The sequence below is a fragment of the Rattus rattus genome, chromosome 6 (assembly GCF_011064425.1).
Source record: "Rattus rattus isolate New Zealand chromosome 6, Rrattus_CSIRO_v1, whole genome shotgun sequence".
Taxonomy (NCBI): Eukaryota; Metazoa; Chordata; class Mammalia; order Rodentia; family Muridae; genus Rattus; species Rattus rattus.
Window position 1 is genome coordinate 39,148,883 of NC_046159.1, and position 10,320 is coordinate 39,159,202.

Consider the following 10,320-nt stretch of genomic DNA (forward strand, 5'->3'; position numbering starts at 1 on the left):
ATTTCTTTGTGCATGCATCACATGCATTGTGGCAGCCTGGATAAAAGAAACTCAGGTGATGGCAGATGCTGGCAAGGATGTGGAGAAATAGGAACACTTCTCCATTGTTGGTGGGATTGCAAGCTGGTACAACCACTCTGGAAATCAGTCTGGCAGTTCCTCAGAAACTTGGGCATAGTACTACCTGAGGACCCAGCATACACCCAAAAGATGCTCCAACATATAACAAGCACACATGCTCCACTATGTTCATAGCAGCCTTATTTATAATAGCCAGAATCTGGAAAGAATCCAGATGTCCTTCAACAGAGGAATGGATAAAAAAATGTAGTACATCTACACAATGGAAAACTACTCGGCTATTAAAAACAATGACTTCATGAAATTCATAGGCAAATAGATGGAACTAGAAAATATCATCCTGAGTGAGGTAACCCAGTGACAAAAGAGCACACATGGTATGCACTCACTGATAAGTGGATATTAGCCCCAAAGCTTGGAATACTCTAGAAACAATTCACAGACCATATGAAGCTCACAAAGAAGGAAGACCAAAATGTGGATGCTTCAGTCCTTAAAAGAGAGTACAAAATACTCACGAGAGGAAATATAGGAACAAAGATTGGAACAGGGACTGAAGAAAAGGTCATCCAGTGGCTACCCCACTTGGGAATCCATCACACATGTAGCCACCAAACCCAGTCATTATTGGTGATGCCAAGAAGAGCTTGCTGACAGGAGCCTGATATGGATGTCTCCTGAGAGGCTCTGTTAGAGCTGTACTGATACAGATGAGGATGCTTGCAGTTAACCATTGGACTGAGCACAGGGACCGAATTGGAGGAGTTAGTGAAAGGACTGAAGGAGCTGAAGGGGTTTGCAACCCCATAGGAAGAACAACAATATCAACCAACCAGACCTCCCCCACACCCAGAGCTCCTAGGGACTAAACCACTAACCAATGAGTACACATGGAGGGACCCATGATTCTAGACACATATGTAGCAGAGGACGGCATTGCCTGGCATCAATAGGAGGAGAAGTCCTTGGTTCTATGAAGGCTCATTTCCCCAGTGTGGGAGTGGGTGGGTGGGAGTGGGAGAATCTTCATAGAAGCAGGGGGAGGGAGGAGAGGAGATGGGAGAGGGGAAGTGTGATAACATTTGAAATGTAAATACATAAAATATTCAATAAAGATAAAAAATAAAAAAGACTCATTCCCCAGCCCATACTCTCTTCTCCTTCTTCTCTTTCTCTTCTTCCTCTTCCTCCTCTTCCTCCTCCTCCTCTTCTTCTTTCTAACCCCCTCCCAGAGGCTGCCTCTTTCTATAAAACCTCCCACACGAGGCTTGTGGCTTGGTGTGATTTGTCTGGGATTGTGCCACCTATTCTAACACTGTATCCTAAGCTAAAATGCCTTTGAATGTACTATTGAGAATGATTGCTTCACCAAGTTCATAGATAAAACTTAATGGAACAATGGCAAAGCCTAACAATGAACAAACAACTGTCTTCTTACATTCCACAAGTATTCGTGTGAATTTGACATGCACATAACACCGTAAGGAATGTCTTACCCTCCCAGAGCTAAATATATTACCAACTAAGGAGCAAGGCCTTGCTTTTGTGGCTATCATACTCAAGACCTGACCAAACTGGGGATGGGCTACAGTTCTTTTGTGAGAGGATATGCCTAACCTGTACAAGGCCCTGTGTTTAATACTCAGAATGCCTGTAATCCCAGCATTCAGACGGTAGATGAAAACAGATCGAAAGTACAAAGTCATTCTTGGTTAGGTAGCACCTTGCAGGCCAACCAAGATTCACATGAAAAATAATTTGATTAAACTAAAAGGCATTTAGGGATTCGAAGTATTTTCAATACAAAATTCTATAAATTACGGTCCATTCATTTTCAAAATGGTGATTGTTTTCTAAACCCCTCCAGGGAACTCTAAAATGAATTTAACCGGGACATGAATTCTGTTTCTGTGGATCCTACTGAGATTTTATTTGATATTAAATCATTAAACACAGCTCAAGTAATAATATGCTCTAAATAGAAGGTTGGGGTCCCTGGCCAGTGCCTTCCATTTAGAGATGAGAAGAGTGAGAAAAGCCCGGAAGTGACCCACCTTTGCCACCATCCTGGCTAATGCAAAGCTGAGATACTGCACATCGTTTACATGAAGTTCCTTGTATCTGAATTCCCATGTATATGGAAATACAGCCTGAGCCTACCTCTTATGTACACTTCAGACCTTCAGGACCTCTACTGCCCAATGTCTCGGAACAACACCAGGTTTCCCCAGGTACCATAGCTGACTGCTCGTTAACCCTATGCAGTAGGTTTAGAATCCTTCTCTACCATGGTTAACTATTGTTATAACTAATATTTACAGCCGTTGCTTAGCTACCTTGCATGTGCACTTTATTCCACCCTTGCACTCACATTGCAATGTGGGCAATATCAGAATGCTAACTCCACAGCTCCTAATCCTGTTTCGTGTCCATTGTTAGCTCTGCCTGAGACCGATATGTTGGCTCATCTTCTCATAAACTGAAAGTTCTGGGCAGGGTCTCTAACATTCTTCCAGCTGTAACAGCTTAGGATTTAGATGTATTTAATGCTTCGTGTAAAATAAAACAACAGGGTACACGGGCATGGGACTCATTTTCCCTAACTCCTTTCCAAGACTTACCCTCAAATGACCTAGCAGAGCCTTGCAGAATTGTGTGTGTATATATATAATTTTTGTTTTCTGTCTGTCTCACTTTTAAAAATTAAAACTGATCGAAATAGGTTACCCACACCTATTGGACATTGCTGATTTCTGTGTTTGTCTAGCCCCCAGGGATGCATGAGAGTCCTTATCTGGGGCATTTGATAATCAGTGGCTAGAGCAAGGTAGCATTTTGTTGAGTAGAATATTTTCAGCCCAGTTACTGATGAGGTTGAGGGAAATAGGCAATAACTGGCCTTGTACTGAGCAGAAGCATTTGAGAATGTTTGAGTCCTTGGGAAGGAGTACATGATAGAAAGATGTAGTATAATTGTAATTCACAGTTAGCAAGGTGTTCCTGCAGGTTAGATTAGAACTCAGAAAGCTGTGAACTCTGGAGAGTAAGAAAGTGCCAGCTGTTTTCTAATATATGGCCTGTGACATCTCGGTGTAAAGACACAGCAAACAGAAAGGAAGGTGGTTTCGAAAGCTGGTCCAGCTAGTGGGGCCAGCTTACATATTGTAGAGATTTTGTTCTTCTCTTTAGAACAGTACATAAGTGTAAACCTACTCGAAGAGAAGACTGATATCTATAATTAAAACAGTTTTACAGAGAGTTTTTTGACTTTGATTCAGTAATGAAGAACTAAGAATGGAGTATAAACAAATATCTAACTTCTGTTTATATACTCAATTATTCTTTAACAATTTTAGAAACATTACCGGGAACTCTGCCCTCCTATTCAAGCACCAGCTTCGGAATGCCCATTATTTATCTGCTTAGACTCACTAAATGCCAAACAATTAGATTGCTCCTCTTCTATGACGACTAAACATACCACTTGTTTTCAAATGCCCTTCATGGTTGCATATTAGTCTCAGTTAGGAGACAGTGGATGAATATAAAGTCTAGAAAGGCAAACATCATGTCTGTCTTGCTAATCATCATATTGCTTGTATCTCCCATGGCACCGGGAATCAGGTCGTGTTCAGCAAAACAGTGTCTTATGAATGATTGCATGCAGCTACCATTTGGGTGTGGCTTGTATGGAGAAAGGAGACTATAAAACAGACATGCTTGTTAACTGAAACTCAGAATGATACAATATTGTTATCCAATCAGGTTTTTGTATGCTTTACTTCTTTAGGTCTTTTTCATATATAAGAGAATAGCCAGCAACTGGACTAAGGAATACTATAGATTCAATTTGGATAGGGTGGGTATTTTCTGGGCATATATTACTCTACCAAAATAATTTCATACATACTTTGGGAATTTGAAGATGAAGTTCATAAGAAAAACATGAGAGCATTTTATGAACCTATACTATGATATCATTGTAGACCTATTTGTCTTGGTTAAAAGAGTATAGTATGTCTTCTTGCAAAGTAGATACTGTACCCAATGGCCTTTGCAAAACTCTGTCAGGATTGTCCATGCAGGGCGGTGCCTTCACTGTGGAAAGCAGATGCAGATGCACTTTAGTTTCTTCCTTTCTGAAATAAGTCAGAAGCTGTTAAATCTCAAAGAGATGTGAAAGCTATTGTAAAGCAATCATTCAAGCTGAATAGCTTGGATATTAGACCTTTAAAAGACAGAGAAACTAGCTTCTGGAACTTTCTGCCATCTAATGTGAACATACTCACATAGGAAATTTATGGAGAGGAAACGTTAGAGTCTGGAGCAAGGAATAGAAGAACAGCAAAATTCCGATTACTGGAGTTCCCAGTTTCTAAACAAGGTTAGCTCAGGAGCTTCCTGGTTGCTAGGACAAAATGAAAACAGTAGAGATTATAATGTTCTGCTTATTAGCCAGTCTCCTGGTGACAAAATAATATGGTGTTGGTGTCCTTCAGGGCACTGAAGAGTTCACTGTGAGAATGTAGGAGTTAAGGGGACAGTAAAATAGCTGAGTGGTGTCATTGTGAGCCATGCCCATTTTAGAGCTCAGAGTACACAGTGAGTTTTGTGACCCGACAACTGCGACATCTGCTGCCTTTATGACTCGGATATTTACTCCCTTCGTATTCACCCACCTTTCTTATTTTTTTTTCACCTTTTCTGTCTCCTTCTCTGTGTCTCTGTGTCTCTGTTTCCCTGTCTCTCTCTGTCAGATTCTTTCTCCAACACCCAGTCCCCAAAGGGAGGACTGAAGGGATTAGTTAGTTCCTGCCAAAAAGAAGCTTGACTGTTGAGCTCAGTTCTTAAGCCAAACTCATACTGCAACATTTCAGATTCCCCTTCACCACTTGAAGCTAATTTGGGCCTGGAAGAACAGAAAAAAAAGCATGCTACCCCCTGGAACTGTCAGGAACTTCAAAGTCTGACGACTAGGATTTGATATATTCTCCAATTCAGAAAGAAGCTTTGCTCTGTTCCCCGCCTAGGTGCAGGGACACCGTTCCTGGGAAATGTTAGAGGAAGGCGTGGGGTTGCCGGGTGAGCAAGCTGATCACTCTCCTCTCCTGGATTCCAAGGACTTTGAAGCAGCCATGCAGAGCAGGTGTGGGAAATAGAGGACACAATTATGTGACTTTTCAACTGAAAATTCTTGGCCAGCATCAGTGAGACACACAATAGAATCTACCCTCAAGTTAACCTGTCTTTTATTAACTCTAGAAGCCAACTTTTTTCTATATGTTACTAAAGTCTTTTTCCTCCCCCCTCCCCCAATTCCTCAGCTAGCTCTCAAAATGGAGACTTTACATCTTATGACTATATTGGTTATTACTGACAGCCATATTTATAGATGAATTTCTCATTTTAAATCCAGGACAAGCAAAGTGTCTAGACTAAAGCAAAGATAACAGGCTTGGTCAGCGGCTGTCTTCCTGGCTGATTCTCACAGGCTAGAGGGAAGCTTACAGACCACTGTAAATGCTCTTCGCTTTCTGCATTGAATCATCTCTCCCTTTTCTCTTTGATTTCTAAGAACTTATGTTACTGCATTTGCGCATACTTTTTATTTTTACCAACCAATTCTCTTTTCCTCCTTGTGTGCAGTTCATTCTACTGTCAGTTGGAATATTGCCTGCCAAGTGAGTGTATAACCCTGTTACAAGAGGAGCAAAGATTTTTCTAGACTCTACTTAAAAAGAGTTTTCCACATGGCCTCTCCTATGAGGCTGAATGGTACAGTTGGACATTTGATAAGTGGCTTTGTTTAGTTCCCAGTTTGCTGGTAACCAAATTGAAGACAAGTGTGATAATTCTGATGCTGGGAGCACAGCCACTCCATTTTTTCCCCCTGCTTTTCTTTATCTTGTGTTTCCTGCCTATTGCAGTTCGAACCCAGTATGTGTTATTTCGTGGTTGATGATAACATTTTCTCATGATGGGAAATGTCAAGTCAAATAATAGGTCAGGACTTGCTGAATGATCGAGTCAACACCACCGATGCCATGGTCAATATGGCTGCTGAATTAATGAGGAAAATTAAAATGGAATTTTCAGTGGTCAATTGAGACTCAGTTTTGTAATTTGACATCAGGTGATGCATAACCATTTTTCTGCCCTTCACTTTAACATACTTGATATTAAGAAATGGCTGCAAAGGAACACCATTTAAGATCAACAGCTACTGTCAGAAAGAACGGACACTGCTCCAACTGAGGTCTCCAGTAATCTGTGTTGAAAGCATTGCTGAATGACCTTGGCCATTCATTGAACCATAAAGCCTTCTCTGTGGGTATGATTTTTTTTTTAACCTGCAAGAGTTACTTTATTTTGATGATCAAATAATGTGATAAATGTGAAAGTCTACAATTTGTAAAGGACACCAAGTTGTATCTGACAATTTTTGCTTAAAGTTTGCTCTAAAGTATTATTTTTGATTGAACAGTTCTTTAAAATGAATCAAACCAAAAACATCTGTTATTAAAAGTATTGGTTCATTCTCAGTCATACTTTTAAAGCACACTTCATAGAAGATTTGATATTTCAAACAGGAGTGGAAATTTTTCTTTTGAACAAAACTTGTCTTGTGCTGGAAAGATTGACTAGAATTCTGAGTAGATGCTTCTGCATGCACCATAAGGCTATATTAGCTATTTCTTGCCATGTCAAAAATTACTCTACAAGTTAGCAGCTTAAGATGAAGATACTTAATAGGTTTTGTGAGTCAGAATTCTCCCTAGTTAGTAGCTCTCACTCAGAGCCTTCAAGGTGTTGTAGATAAGATGTCAGATTGGATTATAATTACGTGAGAACCCAAGAGTAGATGTTGAGAGGCAGCCTTAATTCCCAGCCGACTTTTTCTATGTAAATGCCTCAGTTTCCACCTTTATAGGGCCTTCCATAGAACTGGTGGAATAGCTTTATAAAAGGGAAGCTGGCTTTCCCCACGATAAGTGATCTGAGAGAGAAAAGAATAAAAAGCTACAGATTTTATGACTTAAATTTCTGAAATTACTATGGCACTTCTACTAACATGATTGGATACAATTCAGAATAGCTATTTAAATTTGAATTTCAGATGAGCAACAAGTGAGTATAATTGTGTCTCATATAATAATTGAATATAATTATTCATTGTCTTTAATTCTAGTTCAGTTCCCTACCTTTATTTTTATTTATTTATTTTTTATTTATTTATTTATTTTTTATTTATTTATTTATTTTTTTTATTAACTTGAGTATTTCTTATATACATTTCGAGTGTTATTCCCTTTCCCGGTTTCCTGCAAACATCCCTTCCTCCCCCCTTCCTTATGGGTGTTCCCCTCCCCACCCTCCCCCATTGCCGCCCTCCCCGACAGTCTAGTTCACTGTGGGTTCAGTCTTAGCAGGACCCAGGGCTTCCCCTTCCACTGGTGATCTTACTAGGATATTCATTGCTACCTATGAGGTCAGAGTCCAGGGTCAGTCCATGTATAGTCTTTAGGTAGTGGCTTAGTCCCTGGAAGCTCTGGTTGCTTGGCATTGTTGTACATATGGGGTCTCAAGCCCCTTCAAGCTCTTCCAGTTCTTTCTCTGAAATAGACACCGTTTTCCCTTCCTGTTTGTTAGTTACTGGTTTATTAAATTCAGCCTATCACTAAGTAGGGAATGATTAAATTCTCCACTTTGGATCAAGTACTACCAAATACTAAATGGACATTTTAAAAAAATCTGTGATAGTGGTATAATGGAAAGAATATAGAATTTTAAATATGACTGTGGCAGTGTGAATAAGAATGGTCTTCATAGGGCCATATATTTGGATGGTTAAGTCACCTAGGAGTGAAACTTTGAAAGGACTAGAAGGATGCGGTATGGCCTTGTTGGAGGAAGTGTGCTACTGGAAGTGGGCTTTGAGGTTTCAAAACCAGGCTCAGTCTCTCTCTGTCTCTCTCTCTCTGTGTCTCTTTCTCTCTGTGTCTCTGTCTCTCTCTCTCTCTCTCTCTCTCTCTGCCTGTGGATCAAGATTCCTCACTTAGTTAGTGCTATAACACCATATGTGCTCTCATGCTGACACATCCCACCATGTTGATAATGGATTAACCTCTGAAGTTGTAAGTAAACACTCAGTTGAATGCTTCCCTTTATATGAGATGCCTTGGTCATGGTGTCTCTTCAGAACAATAAAACAGTGATTAAGTCAATGAAAACATTGGGTTCAAATTCTTCCTCTTGAACTCATTGGCTATGGAAGGCAATTCACCTTTCCTCCCTAATCCCTTTGCTTTGTTGTGTATAAATCAGGACTGGAAAGGCATTTCCTGAAAGGTTAGACAAAAATCTGTCTTCAACACTCTTCTCCCTCGCTAGAACTAATCTGAGGGGTAATATGTTCAGTATTTATTCTACTCTTTCTTTGCTGTTAGAAATGGCTGTGGGTCTCAGTTCTTTTACATGGAGAGAGGCCTCTAAGGGAAACTGCTCATCTTTCTTGCAGCAAGGGATAGACCTCAGGTACCGCCAGTATCTAGTAAGTATAGTCTAGGTCCCATCCAAGTGCCATGGCAGGAAGGGAACATAAGAGAAAGAGAAGCTAACATTTTTAGCTTCTGGTGTGTGAAGAAGTCATTAACTGTTATATACACACATCGGTATGTAACAGCACAACTTTTGGAAGAGGTTACAGATGCTGAGTTGTCCCCATAAGTCACAAAGGCTGCTTACAAATCTTAGAGAATTATATGACCTGTATCTGCAAAACAAATGGGATTTGCGTATATGATTGCTGTAAATATTTTAGAGTATTCACCGATGATGATGATGATGATGATGATGATGATGATGATGATGATGATGATAAATACAGTACATCCCTAAAGCATAGCACTGTGATGTTGGTTTGTATTTTGAGTTCTTCTCCTTTTAGCATTATCGGTACTTTAAAATTTGAATTTAAATTTGAGACAATTAGAGGTAGAGGAACTCACAGAAAGCCTACTCAGGTGTAGTTGACATTTTCCACACAACTGCAGTTCTTGAAGGTTAGTGTTATTATCAGACATTTCTATCCTGACCCCAAATTCTATTCATAGTGTAACTGCACTTCATCAGAAAAATATAGGTTGGCTATAAGTCTGGAAGCACAAACAAATGATCACAATGTGTTGTACATACTGTTTTCAGATTTTATAGGCTCCTGTTGTTAAATGTCAAATGAAGAAACATAACTGTGTGTTAGTATGATTATGGTAGTACTATTGATAATAAACAAGGTTTGTCTAGATAAGAATCACATAACATCTGAATAAATAGAGATAGTGCAATATATATCCCCAGAAATATACAATTCAGATATTAAAAAAGAGTGTGATCCTGTCAGTTTTGAGAGCATGTGTGAACCTGGAATATATTAGAGATAGAGTAAGCCAGATGCAGATTTGTATGTGCACACACACAAGCACGCGTGTGCACGTGCGTACACACACACACACACACACACACACACACACACACACACACACCACAGTATCGAAATATATGGAAATACATGGAATGGCCATAAGTTAATCACACATAAAGAGAATAGAACAGAATAGTACAGCTTACGTGAAAGAATCTTCTAGACGTGAGGAGGCAGGAAGGGGTGAGGGTGATCAGGAGGTACAGATTTGAGTGTGTTCTGTGGCATGGTGAAGGAACTGTATTTGATGATAATGCTAATGTGTTATGTATTCTAAAATATCTAGAAAAGAGAGGTGTGCGTGCACTTCCACAAAGCAATGACAGATGGGCCAATGACCATGACTTGATCATTGCACAATACAGACATGTGTAGAATCACAACCCTCTACCCTATTAATATGCAGTTATATGTTAATTGAAAATAAAAGTCAAGAACTGGAGAATATGAATGTTTGAAAAAAGCAGCACATTAAGTGTTTATCTGTCAGATTGACGAATCTGAATAATTTTATTGATCACAGAAATGCAGTCAAGATGGAGACAACATAACATATTCATTAACAGTACACTTCTCCCTCTGTACTTCCCATTCTGGCTGTCTGTTAGGCAAGTAATTTATTTCAGATGGCCCTGATCTTCTTATCTGTAAATGGAGTCTATACTTGTAAAAAGAGAAATAGAGTTGCATAGAATCACATAAATGGGTTACATACTGGAGCTAAAAGATGGCTGGTTGCAGTTATTTAGATTTATTCA